This window comes from Stenella coeruleoalba (assembly GCF_951394435.1).
Source record: "Stenella coeruleoalba genome assembly, contig: scaffold_403, whole genome shotgun sequence".
In the NCBI taxonomy this organism is placed as follows: domain Eukaryota; kingdom Metazoa; phylum Chordata; class Mammalia; order Artiodactyla; family Delphinidae; genus Stenella; species Stenella coeruleoalba.
In genome coordinates this window covers 34,014-58,643 of record NW_027645975.1, presented here as the reverse complement: position 1 = coordinate 58,643, position 24,630 = coordinate 34,014, and the positions used below count along the sequence as shown (strand labels likewise).

The 24,630-nt window shown below is 43.9% G+C and overlaps 1 long non-coding RNA gene across 1 annotated transcript in view; it reads left to right on the top strand.

Moving 5' to 3' along the window:
• Positions 1-727: 727 nt before the first annotated feature.
• LOC307181419 overlaps positions 728-24,630 on the top strand; it is a 39,547-nt gene continuing 15,644 nt past the window's right edge. Inside the window, exon 1 of the long non-coding RNA XR_013826741.1 lies at positions 728-783. This is a non-coding gene — a long non-coding RNA (uncharacterized lncRNA). The remainder of the gene's footprint in view (positions 784-24,630) is intronic.

The following is a 24,630-nucleotide window of genomic DNA, read 5'->3' as shown; positions in this document are numbered from 1 at the left end:
AGCTAGCCTCTCATTGGTTCTCGCTATTCCTGTTCATCTTCCGCAGAAATTGCAAACTGAGCCAAACAGGAGGTTAAAGGCGCTGACTCTCCAAGTGGGGAGAGTGTTAGTAAAGCGTCTGGAATGTTGCACCCGAGTACCAGGGGAGGAAAACTGAGACATATTTGAACACGTCTCCCGTTCACATGGTTGATCATACTTGGGTTCCACATGCATGTTTTAGCTGAAGGAAGAATACCTTAAACCTGGAGAGTTGAGACCCGTGGAATGGGTACCATGCAATATGATTTCAAAGGGTCTTCATTTGCTCACCGAACCTCTCCAATCCTATCACTGCTGCGTTTATGCCCCTGTACACACGCTTGATTCTCTTTTGGACACATAGCAATCCATAGGTTTTATGATACTTACTAGTCAGGTACATTCTTAGGCGTTTAATATGCGGTGTTGAGTCCATTTCATTGAGCAAGGAGTAGCTCTTGTCTATTCCATATTTGACTTAAGGAACTTTATCTGTGCTCATTTCAATCTCTGGTTTTATGCAGCACCCCAACTCACCTTTACCCTTAAGCAAGCATAAGTTGGTTTTCTAAATTTCAGACCCTGTTCTGTTTTAGAATGCAGTTCCTGTGTAGCCAAGTTTACATTCCGTGTATTAGTGATATCTTATGATGTTTCTTTTTCTGTGTGACTTATTTCAGTTAGAATCATCGTACCTGAATCCACTCATTATGCTGCTAAGGGCCTGATGACATAGATTTCATTGCTGAGTGATACTGCGTTGTAAGTAAATACCACAAGTTCTTTATCCATTTTTCACTTTCTGCGATGTTGAACTTGTACTGTAAACGAGGTTCTTGTAAACAGAGCCGTTCCAAACTTTGGGGTGGCTGTGTCTTTTTGATTTTAATTTCCCTAAGCTATAGGACCATAAGTGGCAGTGCCCTAGGCTCTGTTGCTTTGTTTTTTAGATGTTTCAGGAAACACCATACACTTCTCCCGAGTGGTTGTTGGCAATTTACATCCCGCCCATCAGCATAACAAGGCTCCCAGTTCTCCATGGCCTGTCCTGCCTTTCTGGATTTTACACTTTTTTCAGATGGCCCTTTTGACCGGGGGGAAGTGAGACTTCATTGTAGTGCAGATTTCCTTTGCAAGCTTGCTTGGTTGGCCAAAAAGGGCGTATGCGTTTTTTCCTGAATATATTCAGGAAAAAACGCATACGCACTTTTTCGCCAAGTGCATCATTGTGGACGTTCTGCCTCTTTTCCTATGCTTTCAATGCAATTCCAGTCTACCTCCTGAAATCGGTTTCCTGCAATTCTGCCCCGCTTTCAAGTCCTCTTGGCAGCCTTACTTCAGTCTATTTTTGGACGATAGCTGTCATTTATAACTCTGCAGGTTTGTGAATTACAGTGCCCCTGAGCTCCTTTCTTCAACTCGCTTTCTTGTGACCTGGCCGCAACACCGCAGGATGGCTTCAGGCCCTAATCTGGTTCCGGCACGGCACGCTGAGCCTTTGGTTATTTTCTCATCCTGGTGGGAAATGAGAGTTAAATTTGCCCGTCCAGACACCTCCAGCTAGTCTCTCATTGGTTCTCGCTATTCCTGTTCATCTTCCGCAGAAATTGCAAACTGAGGCAAACAGGAGGTTAAAGGCACTGACTCTCCAAGTAGGGAGAGTGTTAGTAAAGCGTCTGGAATGTTGCACCCGAGTACCAGGGTACGAAAACTGAGACATATTTGAACACGTCTCCCGATCACATGGTTGATCATACTCTAGGTTCCACATGCATGTTTTAGCTGAAGGAAGAATACCTTAAACCTGGGTAGTTGAAACCCGTGGAATGGGTACCATGCAATATGACTTCAAAGGGTCTTCATTTGCTCACTGAACCTCTCCAATCCTATCACTGCTGCGTTTATGCCCCTGTACAAATGCTTGATTCTCTTTCGGAGACATAGCAACCCATAGGTTTTAAGATACTTACAAGTCAGGTACATTCTTAGGCATTTAATATGCGGTGTTGAGTCCATTTCGTTGAGCAAGGAGTAGCTCTTGTCTATTCCATATTTGGCTTAAGGAACTTTATCTGTGCTCATTTCAATCTCTGGTTTTATGCAGCACCCCAACTCACCTTTACCCTTAAGCAAGCATAAGTTGGTTTTCTAAATTTGAGACCCTGTTCTGTTCTGTAATTCAGTTCCTGTGTAGCCAAGTTTACATTCCGTGTATTACTGATATCTTATGATGTTTCTTTTTCTGTGTGACTTATTTCAGTTAGAATCATCATACCTGAATCCACTCATTGTGCTGCTAAGGGCCTGATGACACAGATTTCATTGCTGAGTGATATTGCTTTGTAAGTAAATACCACAACTTCTTTATCCATTTTTCACTTTCTGCGATGTTGAACTTGTACTGTAAACGAGGTTCTTGTAAACAGAGGCGTCCCAAACTTTGGGGTGGCTGTGTCTTTTTGATTTTAATTTCCCTAAGCTATAGGACCATAAGTGGAAGTGCCCTAGGTTCTGTTGCTTTGTTTTTTAGATGTTTCAGGAAACACCATACACTTCTCCCGAGTGGTTGTTGGCAATTTACATCCCGCCCATCAGCATAACAAGGCTCCCAGTTCTCCATGGCCTGTCCTGCCTTTCTGGATTTTACACTTTTTTCAGATGGCCCTTTTGACTGGGGGGAAGTGAGACTTCATTGTAGTGCAGATTTCCTTTGCAAGCTTGCTTGGTTGGCCAAAAAGGGCGTATGCGTTTTTTCCTGAATATATTCAGGAAAAAACGCATACGCCCTTTTTGGCCAAGTGCATCATTGTGGACGTTCTGCCTCTTTCCTATGCTTTCAATGCAATTCCAGTCTACCTCCTGAAATCGGTTTCCTGCAATTCTGCCCCGCTTTCAAGTCCTCTTGGCAGCCTTACTTCAGTATATTTTTGGACGATAGCTGTCATTTATAACTCTGCAGGTTTGTGAATTACAGTGCCCCTGAGCTCCTTTCTTCAACTCGCTTTCTTTTGAGCTGGCCGCAACACCGCCGGATGGCTTCAGGCCCTAATCTGGTTCCGGCACGGCACGCTGAGCCTTTGGTTAATTCCTCTTCCTGGTGGGAAATGAGAGTTAAATTTGCCCGTCCAGACACCTCCAGCTAGTCTCTCATTGGATCTCGCTATTCCTGTTCATCTTCCACAGAAATTGCAAACTGAGGCAAACAGGAGGTTAAAGGCACTGACTCTCCAAGTAGGGAGAGTGTTAGTAAAGCGTCTGGAATGTTGCACCCGAGTACCAGGGTACGAAAACTGAGACATATTTGAACACGTCTCCCGATCACATGGTTGATCATACTCTAGGTTCCACATGCATGTTTTAGCTGAAGGAAGAATACCTTAAACCTGGGTAGTTGAAACCCGTGGAATGGGTACCATGCAATATGACTTCAAAGGGTCTTCATTTGCTCACTGAACCTCTCCAATCCTATCACTGCTGCGTTTATGCCCCTGTACAAATGCTTGATTCTCTTTCGGAGACATAGCAATCCATAGGTTTTAAGATACTTACAAGTCAGGTACATTCTTAGGCATTTAATATACGGTGTTGAGTCCATTTCGTTGAGCAAGGAGTAGCTCTTGTCTATTCCATATTTGGCTTAAGGAACTTTATCTGTGCTCATTTCAATCTCTGGTTTTATGCAGCACCCCAACTCACCTTTACCCTTAAGCAAGCATAAGTTGGTTTTCTAAATTTGAGACCCTGTTCTGTTCTGTAATTCAGTTCCTGTGTAGCCAAGTTTACATTCCGTGTATTACTGATATCTTATGATGTTTCTTTTTCTGTGTGACTTATTTCAGTTAGAATCATCATACCTGAATCCACTCATTGTGCTGCTAAGGGCCTGATGACACAGATTTCATTGCTGAGTGATATTGCTTTGTAAGTAAATACCACAAGTTCTTTATCCATTTTTCACTTTCTGCGATGTTGAACTTGTACTGTAAACGAGGTTCTTGTAAACAGAGGCGTCCCAAACTTTGGGGTGGCTGTGTCTTTTTGATTTTAATTTCCCTAAGCTATAGGACCATAAGTGGCAGTGCCCTAGGCTCTGTTGCTTTGTTTTTTAGATGTTTCAGGAAACACCATACACTTCTCCCGAGTGTCTGTTGGCAATTTACATCCCGCCCATCAGCATAACAAGGCTCCCAGTTCTCCATGGCCTGTCCTGCCTTTCTGGATTTTACACTTTTTTCAGATGGCCCTTTTGACCGGGGGGAAGTGAGACTTCATTGTAGTGCAGATTTCCTTTGCAAGCTTGCTTGGTTGGCCAAAAAGTGCGTATGCGTTTTTTCCTGAATATATTCAGGAAAAAACGCATACGCACTTTTTCGCCAAGTGCATCATTGTGGACGTTCTGCCTCTTTTCCTATGCTTTCAATGCAATTCCAGTCTACCTCCTGAAATCGGTTTCCTGCAATTCTGCCCCGCTTTCAAGTCCTCTTGGCAGCCTTACTTCAGTCTATTTTTGGACGATAGCTGTCATTTATAACTCTGCAGGTTTGTGAATTACAGTGCCCCTGAGCTCCTTTCTTCAACTCGCTTTCTTGTGACCTGGCCGCAACACCGCAGGATGGCTTCAGGCCCTAATCTGGTTCCGGCACGGCACACTGAGCCTTTGGTTATTTCCTCTTCCTGTTGGGAAATGAGAGTTAAATTTGCCCGTCCAGACACCTCCAGCTAGCCTCTCATTGGTTCTCGCTATTCCTGTTCATCTTCCACAGAAATTGCAAACTGAGCCAAACAGGAGGTTAAAGGCGCTGACTCTCCAAGTGGGGAGAGTGTTAGTAAAGCGTCTGGAATGTTGCACCCGAGTACCAGGGGAGGAAAACTGAGACATATTTGAACACGTCTCCCGTTCACATGGTTGATCATACTTGGGTTCCACATGCATGTTTTAGCTGAAGGAAGAATACCTTAAACCTGGAGAGTTGAGACCCGTGGAATGGGTACCATGCAATATGACTTCAAAGGGTCTTCATTTGCTCACCGAATCTCTCCAATCCTATCACTGCTGCGTTTATGCCCCTGTACACACGCTTGATTCTCTTTTGGAGACATAGCAATCCATAGGTTTTACGATACTTACTAGTCAGGTACATTCTTAGGCGTTTAATATGCGGTGTTGAGTCCATTTCGTTGAGCAAGGAGTAGCTCTTGTCTATTCCATATTTGACTTAAGGAACTTTATCTGTGCTCATTTCAATCTCTGGTTTTATGCAGCACCCCAACTCACCTTTACCCTTAAGCAAGCATAAGTTGGTTTTCTAAATTTGAGACCCTGTTCTGTTTTGGAATGCAGTTCCTGTGTAGCCAAGTTTACATTCCGTGTATTAGTGATATCATATGATGTTTCTTTTTCTGTGTGACTTATTTCAGTTAGAATCATCGTACCTGAATCCACTCATTATGCTGCTACGGGCCTGATGACATAGATTTCATTGCTGAGTGATACTGCGTTGTAAGTAAATACCACAAGTTCTTTATCCATTTTTCACTTTCTGCGATGTTGAACTTGTTCCTGTAAACGAGGTTCTTGTAAACAGAGGCGTCCCAAACTTTGGGGTGGCTGTGTCTTTTTGATTTTAATTTCCCTAAGCTATAGGACCATAAGTGGCAGTGCCCTAGGCTCTGTTGCTTTGTTTTTTAGATGTTTCAGGAAACACCATACACTTCTCCCGAGTGTCTGTTGGCAATTTACATCCCGCCCATCAGCATAACAAGGCTCCCAGTTCTCCATGGCCTGTCCTGCCTTTCTGGATTTTACACTTTTTTCAGATGGCCCTTTTGACCGGGGGGAAGTGAGACTTCATTGTAGTGCAGATTTCCTTTGCAAGCTTGCTTGGTTGGCCAAAAAGGGCGTATGCGTTTTTTCCTGAATATATTCAGGAAAAAACGCATACGCCCTTTTTGGCCAAGTGCATCATTGTGGACGTTCTGCCTCTTTTCCGATGCTTTCAATGCAATTCCAGTCTACCTCCTGAAATCGGTTTCCTGCAATTCTGCCCCGCTTTCAAGTCCTCTTGGCAGCCTTACTTCAGTCTATTTTTGGACGATAGCTGTCATTTATAACTCTGCAGGTTTGTGAATTACAGTGCCCCTGAGCTCCTTTCTTCAACTCGCTTTCTTGTGACCTGGCCGCAACACCGCAGGATGGCTTCAGGCCCTAATCTGGTTCCGGCACGGCACGCTGAGCCTTTGGTTATTTTCTCATCCTGGTGGGAAATGAGAGATAAATTTGCCCGTCCAGACACCTCCAGCTAGTCTCTCATTGGTTCTCGCTATTCCTGTTCATCTTCCGCAGAAATTGCAAACTGGGCCAAACAGGAGGTTAAAGGCGCTGACTCTCCAAGTGCGGAGAGTGTTAGTAAAGCGTCTGGAATGTTGCACCCGAGTACCAGGGGAGAAAAACTGAGACATATTTGAACACGTCTCCCGTTCACACGGTTGATCATACTCTGGGTTCCACCTGCATGTTTTAGCTGAAGGAAGAATACTTTAAACCTGCAGAGTTGAGACCCGTGGAATGGGTACCATGCAATATGACTTCAAAGGGTCTTCATTTGCTCACCGAACCTCTCCAATCCTATCACTGCTGCATTTATGCCCCTGTACACAAGCTTGATTCTCTTTTGGAGACATAGCAATCCATAGGTTTTAAGATACTTACTAGTCAGGTACGTTCTTAGGCGTTTAATATGGGGTGTTGAGTCCATTTCGTTGAGCAAGGAGTAGCTCTTGTCTATTCCATATTTGGCTTAAGGAACTTTATCTGTGCTCATTTCAATCTCTGGTTTTATGCAGCACCCCAACTCACCTTTCCGCTTAAGCAAGCATAAGTTGCTTTTCTAAATTTGAGACCCTGTTCTGTTTTGGAATTCAGTTCCTGTGTAGCCAAGTTTACATTCTGTGTATTAGTGGTATCTTATGATGTTTCTTTTTCTGTGTGATTTATTTCAGTTAGAATCATCGTACCTGAATCCACTCATTATGCTGCTACGGGCCTGATGACATAGATTTCATTGCTGAGTGATACTGCATTGTACGTAAGTACCACAAGTTCTTTATCCATTTTTCACTTTCTGTGATATTGAACTTGTACGGTAAACGAGGTTCTTGTAAACAGAGGCGTCCCAAACTTTGGGGTGGCTGTGTCTTTTTTATTTTAATTTCCCTAAGCTATAGGACCATAAGTGGCAGTGCCCTAGGCTCTGTTGCTTTGTTTTTTAGATGTTTCAGGAAACACCATACACTTCTCCCGAGCGTCTGTTGGCAACTTACATCCCGCCCATCAGCATAACAAGGCTCCCAGTTCTCCATGGCCTGTCCTGCCTTTCTGGATTTTACACTTTTTTCAGATGGCCCTTTTGACCGGGGGGAAGTGAGACTTCATTGTAGTGCAGATTTTCTTTGCAAGCTTGCTTGGTTGGCCAAAAAGGGCGTATGCGTTTTTTCCTGAATATATTCAGGAAAAAACGCATACGCCCTTTTTGGCCAAGTGCATCATTGTGGACGTTCTGCCTCTTTTCCTATGCTTTCAATGCAATTCCAGTCTACCTCCTGAAATCGGTTTCCTGCAATTCTGCCCTGCTTTCAAGTCCTCTTGGCAGCCTTACCTCAGTATATTTTTGGACGATAGCTGTCATTTATAACTCTGCAGGTTTGTGAATTACAGTGCCCCTGAGCTCCTTTCTTCAACTCGCTTTCTTGTGAGCTGGCCGCAACACCGCAGGATGGCTTCAGGCCCTAATCTGCTACCGGCACGGCACGCTGAGCCTTTGGTTATTTCCTCTTCCTGGTGGGAAATGAGAGTTAAATTTGCCCGTCCAGACACCTCCAGCTAGTCTCTCATTGGTTCTCCCTATTCCTGTTCATCTTCCGCAGAAATTGCAAACTGGGCCAAACAGGAGGTTAAAGGGACTGACTCTCCAAGTGGGGAGAGTGTTAATAAAGCGTCTGGAATGTTGCACCCGAGTACCAGGGGAGGAAAACTGAGACATATTTGAACACGTCTCCCGTTCACATGGTTGATCATACTCTGGGTTCCACATGTATGTTTTAGCTGAAGGAAGAATACCTTAAACCTGGAGAGTTGAGACCCGTGGAATGGGTACCATGCAATATGGCTTCAAAGGGTCTTCATTTCTCACCGAACCTCTCCAATCCTATCACTGCTGCGTTTATGCCCCTGTACACACGCTTGATTCTCTTTTGGAGACATAGCAATCCATAGGTTTTAAGATACTTACTAGTCAGGTACATTCTTAGGCGTTTAATATGGGGTGTTGAGTCCATTTCGTTGAGCAAGGAGTAGCTCTTGTCTATTCCATATTTGGCTTAAGGAACTTTATCTGTGCTCATTTCAATCTCTGGTTTTATGCAGCACCCCAACTCACCTTTCCCCTTAAGCAAGCATAAGTTGGTTTTCTAAATTTGAGACCCTGTTCTGTTCTGTAATTCAGTTCCTGTGTAGCCAAGTTTACATTCCGTGTATTAGTGATATCTTATGATGTTTCTTTTTCTGTGTGCCTTATTTCAGTTAGAATCATCGTACCTGAATCCACTCATTATGCTGCTACGGGCCTGATGACATAGATTTCATTGATGAGTGATACTGCATTGTACGTAAGTACCACAAGTTCTTTATCCATTTTTCACTTTCTGTGATATTGAACTTGTACTGTAAACGAGTTTCTTGTAAACGGAGGCGTCCCAAACTTTGGGGTGGCTGTGTCTTTTTGATTTTAATTTCCCTAAGCTATAGGACCATAAGTGGAAGTGCCCTAGGCTCTGTTGCTTTGTTTTTTAGATGTTTCAGGAAACACCATACACTTCTCCCGAGTGGTTGTTGGCAATTTACATCCCGCCCATCAGCATAACAAGGCTCCCAGTTCTCCATGGCCTGTCCTGCCTTTCTGGATTTTACACTTTTTTCAGATGGCCCTTTTGACCGGGGGGAAGTGAGACTTCATTGTAGTGCAGATTTCCTTTGCAAGCTTGCTTGGTTGGCCAAAAAGGGCGTATGCGTTTTTTCCTGAATATATTCAGGAAAAAACGCATACGCCCTTTTTGGCCAAGTGCATCATTGTGGACGTTCTGCCTCTTTTCCTATGCTTTCAATGCAATTCCAGTCTACCTCCTGAAATCGGTTTCCTGCAATTCTGCCCCGCTTTCAAGTCCTCTTGGCAGCCTTACTTCAGTCTATTTTTGGACGATAGCTGTCATTTATAACTCTGCAGGTTTGTGAATTACAGTGCCCCTGAGCTCCTTTCTACAACTAGCTTTCTTTTGAGCTGGCCGCAACACCGCAGGATGGCTTCAGGCCCTAATCTGGTTCCGGCCCGGCATGCTGAGCCTTTGGTTAATTCCTCTTCCTGGTGGGAAATGAGAGTTAAATTTGCCCGTCCAGACACCTCCAGCTAGCCTCTCATTGGTTCTCGCTATTCCTGTTCATCTTCCGCAGAAATTGCAAACTGGGCCAAACAGGAGGTTAAAGGGACTGACTTTCCAAGTGGGGAGAGTGTTAGTAAAGCGTCTGGAATGTTGCAAACGAGTACCAGGGGAGGAAAACTGAGACATATTTGAACACGTCTCCCGATCACATGGTTGATCATACTCTAGGTTCCACATGCATGTTTTAGCTGAAGGAAGAATACCTTAAACCTGGGTAGTTGAAACCCGTGGAATGGATCCCATGCAATATGACTTCAAAGGGTCTTCATTTGCTCACCGAACCTCTCCAATCCTATCACTGCTGCGTTTATGCCCCTGTACACATGCTTGATTCTCTTTCGGAGACATAGCAATCCATAGGTTTTAAGATACTTACTAGTCAGGTACATTCTTAGGCGTTTAATATGCGGTGTTGAGTCCATTTCGTTGAGCAAGGAGTAGCTCTTGTCTATTCCATATTTGACTTAAGGAACTTTATCTGTGCTCATTTCAATCTCTGGTTTTATGCAGCACCCCAACTCACCTTTACCGTTAAGCAAGAATAAGTTGGTTTTCGAAATTTGAGACCCTGTTCTGTTCTGTAATTCAGTTCCTGTGTAGCCAAGTTTACATTCCGTGTATTCCTGATATCTTATGATGTTTCTTTTTCTGTGTGACTTACTTCAGTTAGAATCATCATACCTGAATCCACTCATTGTGCTGCTAAGGGCCTGATGACACAGATTTCATTGCTGAGTGATATTGCTTTGTAAGTAAATACCACAACTTCTTTATCCATTTTTCACTTTCTGCGATGTTGAACTTGTACTGTAAACGAGGTTCTTGTAAACAGAGGCATCCCAAACTTTGGGGTGGCTGTGTCTTTTTGATTTTAATTTCCCTAAGCTATAGGACCATAAGTGGCAGTGCCCTAGGCTCTGTTGCTTTGTTTTTTAGATGTTTCAGGAAACACCATACACTTCTCCCGAGTGTCTGTTGGCAATTTACATCCCGCCCATCAGCATAACAAGGCTCCCAGTTCTCCATGGCCTGTCCTGCCTTTCTGGATTTTACACTTTTTTCAGATGGCCCTTTTGACCGGGGGGAAGTGAGACTTCATTGTAGTGCAGATTTCCTTTGCAAGCTTGCTTGGTTGGCCAAAAAGGGCGTATGCGTTTTTTCCTGAATATATTCAGGAAAAAACGCATACGCCCTTTTTGGCCAAGTGCATCATTGTGGACGTTCTGCCTCTTTTCCGATGCTTTCAATGCAATTCCAGTCTACCTCCTGAAATCGGTTTCCTGCAATTCTGCCCCGCTTTCAAGTCCTCTTGGCAGCCTTACTTCAGTCTATTTTTGGACGATAGCTGTCATTTATAACTCTGCAGGTTTGTGAATTACAGTGCCCCTGAGCTCCTTTCTTCAACTCGCTTTCTTGTGACCTGGCCGCAACACCGCAGGATGGCTTCAGACCCTAATCTGGTTCCGGCCCGGCACGCTGAGCCTTTGGTTATTTCCTATTCCTGGTGGGAAATGAGAGTTAAATTTGCCCGTCCAGACACCTCCAGCTAGTCTCTCATTGGTTCTCGCTATTCCTGTTCATCTTCCGCAGAAATTGCAAACTGGGCCAAACAGGAGGTTAAAGGCGCTGACTCTCCAAGTGGGGAGAGTGTTAGTAAAGCATCTGGAATGTTGCACCCGAGTACCAGGGGAGGAAAACTGAGACATATTTGAACACGTCTCCCGTTCACATGGTTCATCATACTTGGGTTCCACATGCATGTTTTAGCTGAAGGAAGAATACCTTAAACCTGGAGAGTTGAGACCCGTGTGATGGGTACCATGCAATATGACTTCAAAGGGTCTTCATTTGCTCACCGAACCTCTCCAATCCTATCACTGCTGCGTTTATGCCCCTGTACACATGCTTGATTCTCTTTCAGAGACATAGCAATCCATAGGTTTTAAGATACTTACTAGTCAGGTACATTCTTAGGCGTTTAATATGCGGTGTTGAGTCCATTTCGTTGAGCAAGGAGTAGCTCTTGTCTATTCCATATTTGACTTAAGGAACTTTATCTGTGCTCATTTCAATCTCTGGTTTTATGCAGCACCCCAACTCACCTTTACCCTTAAGCAAGCATAAGTTGGTTTTCTAAATTTGAGACCCTGTTCTGTTCTGTAATTCAGTTCCTGTGTAGCCAAGTTTACATTCCGTGTATTACTGATATCTTATGATGTTTCTTTTTCTGTGTGACTTACTTCAGTTAGAATCATCATACCTGAATCCACTCATTGTGCTGCTAAGGGCCTGATGACACAGATTTCATTGCTGAGTGATATTGCTTTGTAAGTAAATACCACAACTTCTTTATCCATTTTTCACTTTCTGCGATGTTGAACTTGTACTGTAAACGAGGTTCTTGTAAACAGAGGCGTCCCAAACTTTGGGGTGGCTGTGTCTTTTTGATTTTAATTTCCCTAAGCTATAGGACCATAAGTGGCAGTGCCCTAGGCTCTGTTGCTTTGTTTTTTAGATGTTTCAGGAAACACCATACACTTCTCCCGAGTGTCTGTTGGCAATTTACATCCCGCCCATCAGCATAACAAGGCTCCCAGTTCTCCATGGCCTGTCCTGCCTTTCTGGATTTTACACTTTTTTCAGATGGCCCTTTTGACCGGGGGGAATTGAGACTTCATTGTAGTGCAGATTTCCTTTGCAAGCTTGCTTGGTTGGCCAAAAAGGGCGTATGCGTTTTTTCCTGAATATATTAAGGAAAAAACGCATACGCCCTTTTTGGCCAAGTGCAACATTGTGGACGTTCTGCCTCTTTTCCTATGCTTTCAATGCAATTCCAGTCTACCTCCTGAAATCGGTTTCCTGCAATTCTGCCCCGCTTTCAAGTCCTCTTGGCAGCCTTACTTCAGTCTATTTTTGGACGATAGCTGTCATTTATAACTCTGCAGGTTTGTGAATTACAGTGCCCCTGAGCTCCTTTCTTCAACTCGCTTTCTTGTGACCTGGCCGCAACACCGCAGGATGGCTTCAGGCCCTAATCTGGTTCCGGCCCGGCACGCTGAGCCTTTGGTTATTTCCTCTTCCTGGTGGGAAATGAGAGTTAAATTTGCCCGTCCAGACACCTCCAGCTAGTCTCTCATTGGTTCTCGCTATTACTGTTCATCTTCCGCAGAAATTGCAAACTGGGCCAAACAGGAGGTTAAAGGCGCTGACTCTCCAAGTGGGGAGAGTGTTAGTAAAGCGTCTGGAATGTTGCACCCGAGTACCAGGGGAGGAAAACTGAGACATATTTGAACACGTCTCCCGTTCACATGGTTGATCATACTTGGGTTCCACATGCATGTTTTAGCTGAAGGAAGAATACCTTAAACCTGGAGAGTTGAGACCCGTGTAATGGGTACCATGCAATATGACTTCAAAGGGTCTTCATTTGCTCACCGAACCTCTCCAATCCTATCACTGCTGCGTTTATGCCCCTGTACACATGCTTGATTCTCTTTCGGAGACATAGCAATCCATAGGTTTTAAGATACTTACTAGTCAGGTACATTCTTAGGCGTTTAATATGCGGTGTTGAGTCCATTTCGTTGAGCAAGGAGTAGCTCTTGTCTATTCCATATTTGACTTAAGGAACTTTATCTGTGCTCATTTCAATCTCTGGTTTTATGCAGCACCCCAACTCACCTTTAACCTTAAGCAAGCATAAGTTGGTTTTCTAAATTTGAGACCCTCTTCTGTTCTGTAATTCAGTTCCTGTGTAGCCAAGTTTACATTCCGTGTATTACTGATATCTTATGATGTTTCTTTTTCTGTGTGACTTACTTCAGTTAGAATCATCATACCTGAATCCACTCATTGTGCTGCTAAGGGCCTGATGACACAGATTTCATTGCTGAGTGATATTGCTTTGTAAGTAAATACCACAACTTCTTTATCCATTTTTCACTTTCTGCGATGTTGAACTTGTACTGTAAACGAGGTTCTTGTAAACAGAGGCGTCCCAAACTTTGGGGTGGCTGTGTCTTTTTGATTTTAATTTCCCTAAGCTATAGGACCATAAGTGGCAGTGCCCTAGGCTCTGTTGCTTTGTTTTTTAGATGTTTCAGGAAACACCATACACTTCTCCGGAGTGTCTGTTGGCAATTTACATCCCGCCCATCAGCATAACAAGGCTCCCAGTTCTCCATGGCCTGTCCTGCCTTTCTGGATTTTACACTTTTTTCAGATGGCCCTTTTGACCGGGGGGAAGTGAGACTTCATTGTAGTGCAGATTTCCTTTGCAAGCTTGCTTGGTTGGCCAAAAAGGGCGTATGCATTTTTTCCTGAATATATTCAGGAAAAAACGCATACGCCCTTTTTGGCCAAGTGCATCATTGTGGACGTTCTGCCTCTTTTCCTATGCTTTCAATGCAATTCCAGTCTACCTCCTGAAATCGGTTTCCTGCAATGCTGCCCCGCTTTCAAGTCCTCTTGGCAGCCTTACTTCAGTCTATTTTTGGACGATAGCTGTCATTTATAACTCTGCAGGTTTGTGAATTACAGTGCCCCTGAGCTCCTTTCTTCAACTCGCTTTCTTTTGAGCTGGCCACAACACCGCAGGATGGCTTCAGGCCCTAATCTGGTTCCGTTACGGCGCGCTGAGACTTTGGTTATTTCCTCTTCCTGGTGGGAAATGAGAGTTAAATTTGCCGGTCCAGACACCTCCAGCTAGCCTCTCATTGGTTCTCGCTATTCCTGTTCATCTTCCGCAGAAATTGCAAACTGGGCCAAACAGGAGGTTAAAGGCGCTGACTCTCCAAGTGGGGAGAGTGTTAGTAAAGCATCTGGAATGTTGCACCCGAGTACCAGGGGAGGAAAACTGAGACATATTTGAACACGTCTCCCGTTCACATGGTTGATCATACTTGGGTTCCACATGCATGTTTTAGCTGAAGGAAGAATACCTTAAACCTGGAGAGTTGAGACCCGTGTAATGGGTACCATGCAATATGACTTCAAAGGGTCTTCATTTGCTCACCGAACCTCTCCAATCCTATCACTGCTGCGTTTATGCCCCTGTACACATGCTTGATTCTCTTTCGGAGACATAGCAATCCTTAGGTTTTAAGATACTTACTAGTCAGGTACATTCTTAGGCGTTTAATATGCGGTGTTGAGTCCATTTCGTTGAGCAAGGAGTAGCTCTTGTCTATTCCATATTTGACTTAAGGAACTTTATCTGTGCTCATTTCAATCTCTGGTTTTATGCAGCACCCCAACTCACCTTTACCCTTAAGCAAGCATAAGTTGGTTTTCTAAATTTGAGACCCTGTTCTGTTCTGTAATTCAGTTCCTGTGTAGCCAAGTTTACATTCCGTGTATTACTGATATCTTATGATGTTTCTTTTTCTGTGTGACTTACTTCAGTTAGAATCATCATACCTGAATCCACTCATTGTGCTGCTAAGGGCCTGATGACACAGATTTCATTGCTGAGTGATATTGCTTTGTAAGTAAATACCACAACTTCTTTATCCATTTTTCACTTTCTGCGATGTTGAACTTGTACTGTAAATGAGGTTCTTGTAAACAGAGGCATCCCAAACTTTGGGGTGGCTGTGTCTTTTTGATTTTAATTTCCCTAAGCTATAGGACCATAAGTGGCAGTGCCCTAGGCTCTGTTGCTTTGTTTTTTAGATGTTTCAGGAAACACCATACACTTCTCCCAAGTGTCTGTTGGCAATTTACATCCCGCCCATCAGCATAACAAGGCTCCCAGTTCTCCATGGCCTGTCCTGCCTTTCTGGATTTTACACTTTTTTCAGATGGCCCTTTTGACCGGGGGGAAGTGAGACTTCATTGTAGTGCAGATTTCCTTTGCAAGCTTGCTTGGTTGGCCAAAAAGGGCGTATGCGTTTTTTCCTGAATATATTCAGGAAAAAACGCATACGCCCTTTTTGGCCAAGTGCATCATTGTGGACGTTCTGCCTCTTTTCCTATGCTTTCAATGCAATTCCAGTCTACCTCCTGAAATCGGTTTCCTGCAATTCTGCCCCGCTTTCAAGTCCTCTTGGCAGCCTCACTTCAGTATATTTTTGGACGATAGCTGTCATTTATAACTCTGCAGGTTTGTGAATTACAGTGCCCCTGAGCTCCTTTCTTCAACTCGGTTTCTTTTGAGCTGGCTGCAACACCGCAGGATGGCTTCAGGCCCTAATCTGGTTCCGGCACGGCACGCTGAGCCTTTGGTTATTTCCTCTTCCTGGTGGGAAATGAGAGTTAAATTTGCCCGTCCAGACACCTCCAGCTAGCCTCTCATTGGTTCTCGCTATTCCTGTTCATCTTCCGCAGAAATTGCAAACTGGGCCAAACAGGAGGTTAAAGGGACTGACTCTCCAAGTGGGGAGAGTGTTAGTAAAGCGTCTGGAATGTTGCACCCGAGTACCAGGGGAGGAAAACTGAGACATATTTGAACACGTCTCCCGATCACATGGTTGATCATACTCTAGGTTCCACATGCATGTTTTAGCTGAAGGAAGAATACCTTAAACCTGGGTAGTTGAAACCCGTGGAATGGGTACCATGCAATATGACTTCAAAGGGTCTTCATTTGCTCACCGAACCTCTCCAATCCTATCACTGCTGCGTTTATGCCCCTGTACACATGCTTGATTCTCTTTCGGAGACATAGCAATCCATAGGTTTTAAGATACTTACAAGTCAGGTACATTCTTAGGCGTTTAATATGGGGGTGTTGAGTCCATTTCGTTGAGCAAGGAGTAGCTCTTTTCTATTCCATATTTGGCTTAAGGAACTTTATCTGTGCTCATTTCAATCTCTGGTTTTATGCAGCACCCCAACTCACCTTTACCCTTAAGCAAGCATAAGTTGTTTTTCTAAATTTGAGACCCTCTTCTGTTCTGTAATTCAGTTCCTGTGTAGCCAAGTTTACATTCCGTGTATTACTGATATCTTACGATGTTTCTTTTTCTGTGTGACTTATTTCAGTTAGAATCATCGTACCTGAATCCACTCATTATGCTGCGACGGGCCTGATGACATAGATTTCATTGCTGAGTGATACTGCATTGTACGTAAGTACCACAAGTTCTTTATCCATTTTTCACTTTCTGCGATGTTGAACTTGTACTGTAAACGAGGTTCTTGTAAACAGAGGCTTCCCAAACTTTGGGGTGGCTGTGTCTTTTTGATTTTAATTTCCCTAAGCTATAGGACCATAAGTGGAAGTGCCCTAGGCTCTGTTGCTTTGTTTTTTTATGTTTCAGGAAACACCATATACTTCTCCCGAGTGTCTGTTGGCAATTTACATCCTGCCCATCAGCATAACAAGGCTCCCAGTTCTCCATGGCCTGTCCTGCCTTTCTGGATTTTACACTTTTTTCAGATGGCCCTTTTGACCGGGAGGAAGTGAGACTTCATTGTAGTGCAGATTTCCTTTGCAAGCTTGCTTGGTTGGCCAAAAAGGGCGTATGCGTTTTTTCCTGAATATATTCAGGAAAAAACGCATACGCCCTTTTTGGCCAAGTGCATCATTGTGGACGTTCTGACTCTTTTCCTATGCTTTCAATGCAATTTCAGTCTACCTCCTGAAATCGGTTTCCTGCAATTCTGCCCTGCTTTCAAGTCCTCTTGGCAGCCTTACTTCAGTCCTTTTTTGGACGATAGCTGTCATTTATAACTCTGCAGGTTTGTGAATTACAGTGCCCCTGAGCTCCTTTCTTCAACTCGCTTTCTTGTGACCTGGCCGCAACACCGCAGGATGGCTTCAGGCCCTAATCTGGTTCCGGCACGGCACGCTGAGCCTTTGCTTATTTCCTCTTCCTGGTGGGAAATGAGAGTTAAATTTGCCCGTCCAGACACCTCCAGCTAGTCTCTCATTGGTTCTCGCTATTCCTGTTCATCTTCCGCAGAAATTGCAAACTGGGCCAAACAGGAGGTTAAAGGCGCTGACTCTCCAAGTGGGGAGAGTGTTAGTAAAGCGTCTGGAATGTTGCACCCGAGTACCAGGGGAGGAAAACTGAGACATATTTGAACACGTCTCCCGTTCACATGGTTGATCATACTCTGGGTTCCACATGCAGGTTTTAGCTGAAGGAAGAATACCTTAAACCTGGAGAGTTAAGACCCGTGTAATGGGTACCATGCAATATGACTTCAAAGGGTCTTCATTTGCTCACCGAACCTCTCCAATCCTATCACTGCTGCGTTTATGCCCCTGTACACATGCTTGATTCTCTTTCGGAGACATAGCAATCCATAGGTTTTAAGATACTTACTAGTCAGGTACATTCTTAGGCGTTTAATATGCGGTGTTGAGTCCATTTCATTGAGCAAGGAGTAGCTCTTGTCTATTCCATATTTGGCTTAAGGAACTTTATCTGTGCTCATTTCAATCTCTGGTTTTATGCAGCACCCCAACTCACCTTTACCCTTAAGCAAGCATAAGTTGGTTTTCTAAATTTGAGACCCTGTTCTGTTCTGTAATTCAGTTCCTGTGTAGCCAAGTTTACATTCCGTGTATTACTGATGTCTTATGATGTTTCTTTTTCTGTGTGACTTATTTCAGTTAGAATCAGCATACCTGAATCCACTCATTGTGCTGCTAAGGGCCTGATGACACAGATTTCATTGCTGAGTGATATTGCTTTGTAAGTAAATACCACAACTTCTTTATCCATTTTTCACTTTCTGCGATGTTGAACTTGTACTGTAAACGAGGTTCTTGTAAACAGAGCCGTTCCAAACTTTGGGGTGGCTGTGTCTTTTTGATTTTAATTTCCCTAAGCTATAGGACCATAAGTGGAAGTGCCCTAGGTTCTGTTGCTTTGTTTTTTAGATGTTTCAGGAAACACCATACACTTCTCCCGAGTGGTTGTTGGCAATTTACATCCCGCCCATCAGCATAACAAGGCTCCCAGTTCTCCATGGCCTGTCCTGCCTTTCTGGATTTTACACTTTTTTCAGATGGCCCTTTTGACCGGGGGGAAGTGAGACTTCATTGTAGTGCAGATTTCCTTTGCAAGCTTGCTTGGTTGGCCAAAAAGGGCGTATGCGTTTTTTCCTGAATATATTCAGGAAAAAACGCATACGCCCTTTTTGGCCAAGTGCATCATTGTGGACGTTCTGCCTCTTTTCCTATGCTTTCAATGCAATTCCAGTCTACCTCCTGAAATTGGTTTCCTGCAATTCTGCCCCGCTTTCAAGTCCTCTTGGCAGCCTTACTTCAGTCTATTTTTGGACGATAGCTGTCATTTATAACTCTGCAGGTTTGTGAATTACAGTGCCCCTGAGCTCCTTTCTTCAACTCGCTTTCTTGTGACCTGGCCACAACACCGCAGGATGGCTTCAGGCCCTAATCTGGTTCCGGCCCGGCATGCTGAGCCTTTGGTTAATTCCTCTTCCTAGTGGGAAATGAGAGTTAAATTTGCCCGTTCAGACACCTCCAGCTAGTCTCTCATTGGTTCTCGCTATTCCTGTTCATCTTCCGCAGAAATTGCAAACTGGCCAAACAGGAGGTTAAAGGCGCTGACTCTCCAAGTGGGGAGAGTGTTAGTAAAGCGTCTGGAATGTTGCACCCGAGTACCAGGGGAGGAAAACTGAGACATATTTGAACACGTCTCCCGTTCACATGGTTGATCATACTTGGGTTCCACATGCATGTTTTAGCTGAAGGAAGAATACCTTAAACCTGGAGAGTTAAGACCCGTGGAATGGGTACCATGCAATATGACTTCAAAGGGTCTTCATTTGCTCACCGAACCTCTCCAATCCTATCACTGCTGCGTTTATGCCCCTGTACACATGCTTGATTCTCTTTCAGAGACATAGCAATCCATAGGTTTTAAGATACTTACTAGTCAGGTACATTCTTAGGCGTTTAATATGGGGTTTTGAGTCCATTTCGTTGAGCAAGGAGTAGCTCTTGTCTATTCCATATTTGGCTTAAGGAACTTTATCTGTGCTCATTTCAATCTCTGTTTTTATGCAGCACCCCAACTCACCTTTCCCCTTAAGCAAGCATAAGTTGGTTTTCTATATTTGAGAACCTGTTCTGTTCTGTAATTCAGTTCCTGTGTAGCCAAGTTTACATTCCGTGTATTACTGATATCTTACGATGTTTCTTTTTCTGTGTGACTTATTTCAGTTAGAATCATCGTACCTGAATCCACTCATTATGCTGCGACGGGCCTGATGACATAGATTTCATTGCTGAGTGATACTGCATTGTACGTAAGTACCACAAGTTCTTTATCCATTTTTCACTTTCTGCGATGTTGAACTTGTACTGTAAACGAGGTTCTTGTAAACAGAGGCTTCCCAAACTTTGGGGTGGCTGTGTCTTTTTGATTTTAATTTCCCTAAGCTATAGGACCATAAGTGGAAGTGCCCTAGGCTCTGTTGCTTTGTTTTTTTATGTTTCAGGAAACACCATATACTTCTCCCGAGTGTCTGTTGGCAATTTACATCCTGCCCATCAGCATAACAAGGCTCCCAGTTCTCCATGGCCTGTCCTGCCTTTCTGGATTTTACACTTTTTTCAGATGGCCCTTTTGACCGGGGGGAAGTGAGACTTCATTGTAGTGCAGATTTCCTTTGCAAGCTTGCTTGCTTGGCCAAAAAGGGCGTATGCGTTTTTTCCTGAATATATTCAGGAAAAAACGCATACGCCCTTTTTGGCCAAGTGCATCATTGTGGACGTTCTGCCTCTTTTCCTATGCTTTCAATGCAATTCCAGTCTACCTCCTGAAATTGGTTTCCTGCAATTCTGCCCCGCTTTCAAGTCCTCTTGGCAGCCTTACTTCAGTCTATTTTTGGACGATAGCTGTCATTTATAACTCTGCAGGTTTGTGAATTACAGTGCCCCTGAGCTCCTTTCTTCAACTCGCTTTCTTGTGACCTGGCCGCAACACCGCAGGATGGCTTCAGGCCCTAATCTGGTTCCGGCACGGCACGCTGAGCCTTTGCTTATTTCCTCTTCCTGGTGGGAAATGAGAGTTAAATTTGCCCGTCCAGACACCTCCAGCTAGTCTCTCATTGGTTCTCGCTATTCCTGTTCATCTTCCGCAGAAATTGCAAACTGGGCCAAACAGGAGGTTAAAGGCGCTGACTCTCCAAGTGGGGAGAGTGTTAGTAAAGCGTCTGGAATGTTGCACCCGAGTACCAGGGGAGGAAAACTGAGACATATTTGAACACGTCTCCCGTTCACATGGTTGATCATACTCTGGGTTCCACATGCAGGTTTTAGCTGAAGGAAGAATACCTTAAACCTGGAGAGTTAAGACCCGTGTAATGGGTACCATGCAATATGACTTCAAAGGGTCTTCATTTGCTCACCGAACCTCTCCAATCCTATCACTGCTGCGTTTATGCCCCTGTACACATGCTTGATTCTCTTTCGGAGACACAGCAATCCATAGGTTTTAAGATACTTACTAGTCAGGTACATTCTTAGGCGTTTAATATGCGGTGTTGAGTCCATTTCATTGAGCAAGGAGTAGCTCTTGTCTATTCCATATTTGGCTTAAGGAACTTTATCTGTGCTCATTTCAATCTCTGGTTTTATGCAGCACCCCAACTCACCTTTCCCCTTAAGCAAGCATAAGTTGGTTTTCTAAATTTGAGACCCTGTTCTGTTCTGTAATTCAGTTCCTGTGTAGCCAAGTTTACATTCCGTGTATTACTGATGTCTTATGATGTTTCTTTTTCTGTGTGACTTATTTCAGTTAGAATCAGCATACCTGAATCCACTCATTGTGCTGCTAAGGGCCTGATGACACAGATTTCATTGCTGAGTGATATTGCTTTGTAAGTAAATACCACAACTTCTTTATCCATTTTTCACTTTCTGCGATGTTGAACTTGTACTGTAAACGAGGTTCTTGTAAACAGAGCCGTTCCAAACTTTGGGGTGGCTGTGTCTTTTTGATTTTAATTTCCCTAAGCTATAGGACCATAAGTGGAAGTGCCCTAGGTTCTGTTGCTTTGTTTTTTAGATGTTTCAGGAAACACCATACACTTCTCCCGAGTGGTTGTTGGCAATTTACATCCCGCCCATCAGCATAACAAGGCTCCCAGTTCTCCATGGCCTGTCCTGCCTTTCTGGATTTTACACTTTTTTCAGATGGCCCTTTTGACCGGGGGGAAGTGAGACTTCATTGTAGTGCAGATTTCCTTTGCAAGCTTGCTTGGTTGGCCAAAAAGGGCGTATGCGTTTTTTCCTGAATATATTCAGGAAAAAACGCATACGCCCTTTTTGGCCAAGTGCATCATTGTGGACGTTCTGCCTCTTTTCCTATGCTTTCAATGCAATTCCAGTCTACCTCCTGAAATTGGTTTCCTGCAATTCTGCCCCGCTTTCAAGTCCTCTTGGCAGCCTTACTTCAGTCTATTTTTGGACGATAGCTGTCATTTATAACTCTGCAGGTTTCTGAATTACAGTGCCCCTGAGCTCCTTTCTTCAACTCGCTTTCTTGTAACCTGGCCACAACACCGCAGGATGGCTTCAGGCCCTAATCTGGTTCCGGGCCGGCATGCTGAGCCTTTGGTTAATTCCTCTTCCTGGTGGGAAATGAGAGTTAAATTTGCCCGTTCAGACACCTCCAGCTAGTCTCTCATTGGTTCTCGCTATTCCTGTTCATCTTCCGCAGAAATTGCAAACTGGGCCAAACAGGAGGTTAAAGGGACTGACTCTCCAAGTGGGGAGAGTGTTAGTAAAGCGTCTGGAATGTTGCACCCGAGTACCAGGGGAGGAAAACTGAGACATATTTGAACACGTCTCCCGTTCACATGGTTGATCATACTCTGGGTTCCACATGCATGTTTTATCTAAAGAAAGAATACCTTAAACCTGGAGAGTTGAGACCCGTGTAATGGGTACCATGCAATATGACTTCAAAGGGTCTTCATTTGCTCAACGAACCTCTCCAATCCTATCACTGCTGCGTTTATGCCCCTGTACACACGCTTGATTCTCTTTTGGAGACATAGCAATCCATAGGTTTTAAGATACTTACTAGTCAGGTACATTCTTAGGCTTTTAATATGCGGTGTTGAGTCCATTGCGTTGAGCAAGGAGTAGCTCTTGTCTATTCCATATTTGGCTTAAGGACCTTTATCTGTGCTCATTTCAATCTCTGGTTTTATGCAGCACCCCAACTCACCTTTCCCCTTAAGCAAGCATAAGTTGGTTTTCTAAATTTGAGACCCTGTTCTGTTTTGGAATGCAGTTCCTGTGTAGCCAAGTTTACATTCCGTGTATTAGTGATATCTTATGATGTTTCTTTTTCTGTGTGACTTATTTCAGTTAGAATCATCGTACCTGAATCCACTCATTATGCTGCTATGGGCCTGATGACATAGATTTCATTGCTGAGTGATACTGCATTGTACGTAAGTACCACAAGTTCTTTATCCATTTTTCACTTTCTGTGATATTGAACTTGTACCGTAAACGCGGTTCTTGTAAACGGAGGCGTCCCAAACTTTGGGGTGGCTGTGTCTTTTTGATTTTAATTTCCCTAAGCTATAGGACCATAAGTGGAAGTGCCCTAGGCTCTGTTGCTTTGTTTTTTAGATGTTTCAGGAAACACCATACACTTCTCCTGAGTGTCTGTTGGCAATTTACATCCCGCCCATCAGCTTAACAAGGCTCCCAGTTCTCCATGGCCTGTCCTGCCTTTCTGGATTTTACACTTTTTTCAGATGGACCTTTTGACCGGGTAGAAGTGCGACTTCATTGTAGTGCAGATGTGCTTTGCAAGTTTGCTTGATTGGCCAAAAAGGGCGTATGCGTTTTATCCTGAATATATTCAGGAAAAAACGCATACGCCCTTTATGGCCAAGTGCATCATTGTGGACGTTCTGCCTCTTTTCCTATGCTTTCAATGCAATTCCAGTCTACCTCCTGAAATCGGTTTCCTGCAATTCTGCCCCGCTTTCAAGTCCTCTTGGCAGCCTTACTTCAGTATATTTTTGGACGATAGCTGTCATTTATAACTCTGCAGGTTTGTGAATTACAGTGCCCCTGAGCTCCTTTCTTCAACTCGCTTTCTTGTGAGCTGGCCGCAACACCGCAGGATGTCTTCAGGCCCTAATCTGGCTCTGGCACGGCATGCTGAGCCTTTGGTTAATTCCTCTTCCTGGTGGGAAGTGAGAGTTAAATTTGCCCGTCCAGACACCTCCAGCTAGCCTCTCATTGGTTCTCGCTATTCCTGTTCATCTTCCGCAGAAATTGCAAACTGAGCCAAACAGGAGGTTAAAGGCGCTGACTTTCCAAGTGGGGAGAGTGTTAGTAAAGCGTCTGGAATGTTGCACCCGAGTACCAGGGGAGGAAAACTGAGACATATTAGAACACGTCTCCCGTTCACATGGTTGATCATACTTGGGTTCCACATGCATGTTTTAGCTGAAGGAAGAATACCTAAAACCTGGGTAGTTGAAACCCGTGGAATGGGTACCATGCAATATGACTTCAAAGGGTCTTCATTTGCTCACCGAACCTCTCCAATCCTATCACTGCTGCGTTTATGCCCCTGTACACATGCTTGATTCTCTTTCGGAGACATAGCAATCTATAGGTTTTAAGATACTTTCTAGTCAGGTACATTCTTAGGCGTTTAATATGCGGTGTTGAGTCCATTTCGTTGAGCAAGGAGTAGCTCTTGTCTATTCCATATTTGGCTTAAGGAACTTTATCTGTGCTCATTTCAATCTCTGGTTTTATGCAGCACCCCAACTCACCTTTACCCTTAAGCAAGCATAAGTTGGTTTTCTAAATTTGAGACCCTGTTCTGTTCTGTAATTCAGTTCCTGTGTAGCCAAGTTTACATTCCGTGTATTACTGATATCTTATGATGTTTCGTTTTCTGTGTGACTTATTTCAGTTAGAATCATCATACCTGAATCCACTCATTGTGCTGCTAAGGTCCTGATGACATAGATTTCATTGCTGAGTGATATTGCTTTGTAAGTGAATACCACAACTTCTTTATCCATTTTTCACTTTCTGCGATGTTGAACTTGTACTGTAAACGAGGTTCTTATAAACAGAGGCGTCCCAAACTTTGGGGTGGCTGTGTCTTTTTGATTTTAATTTCCCTAAGCTATAGGACCATAAGTGGC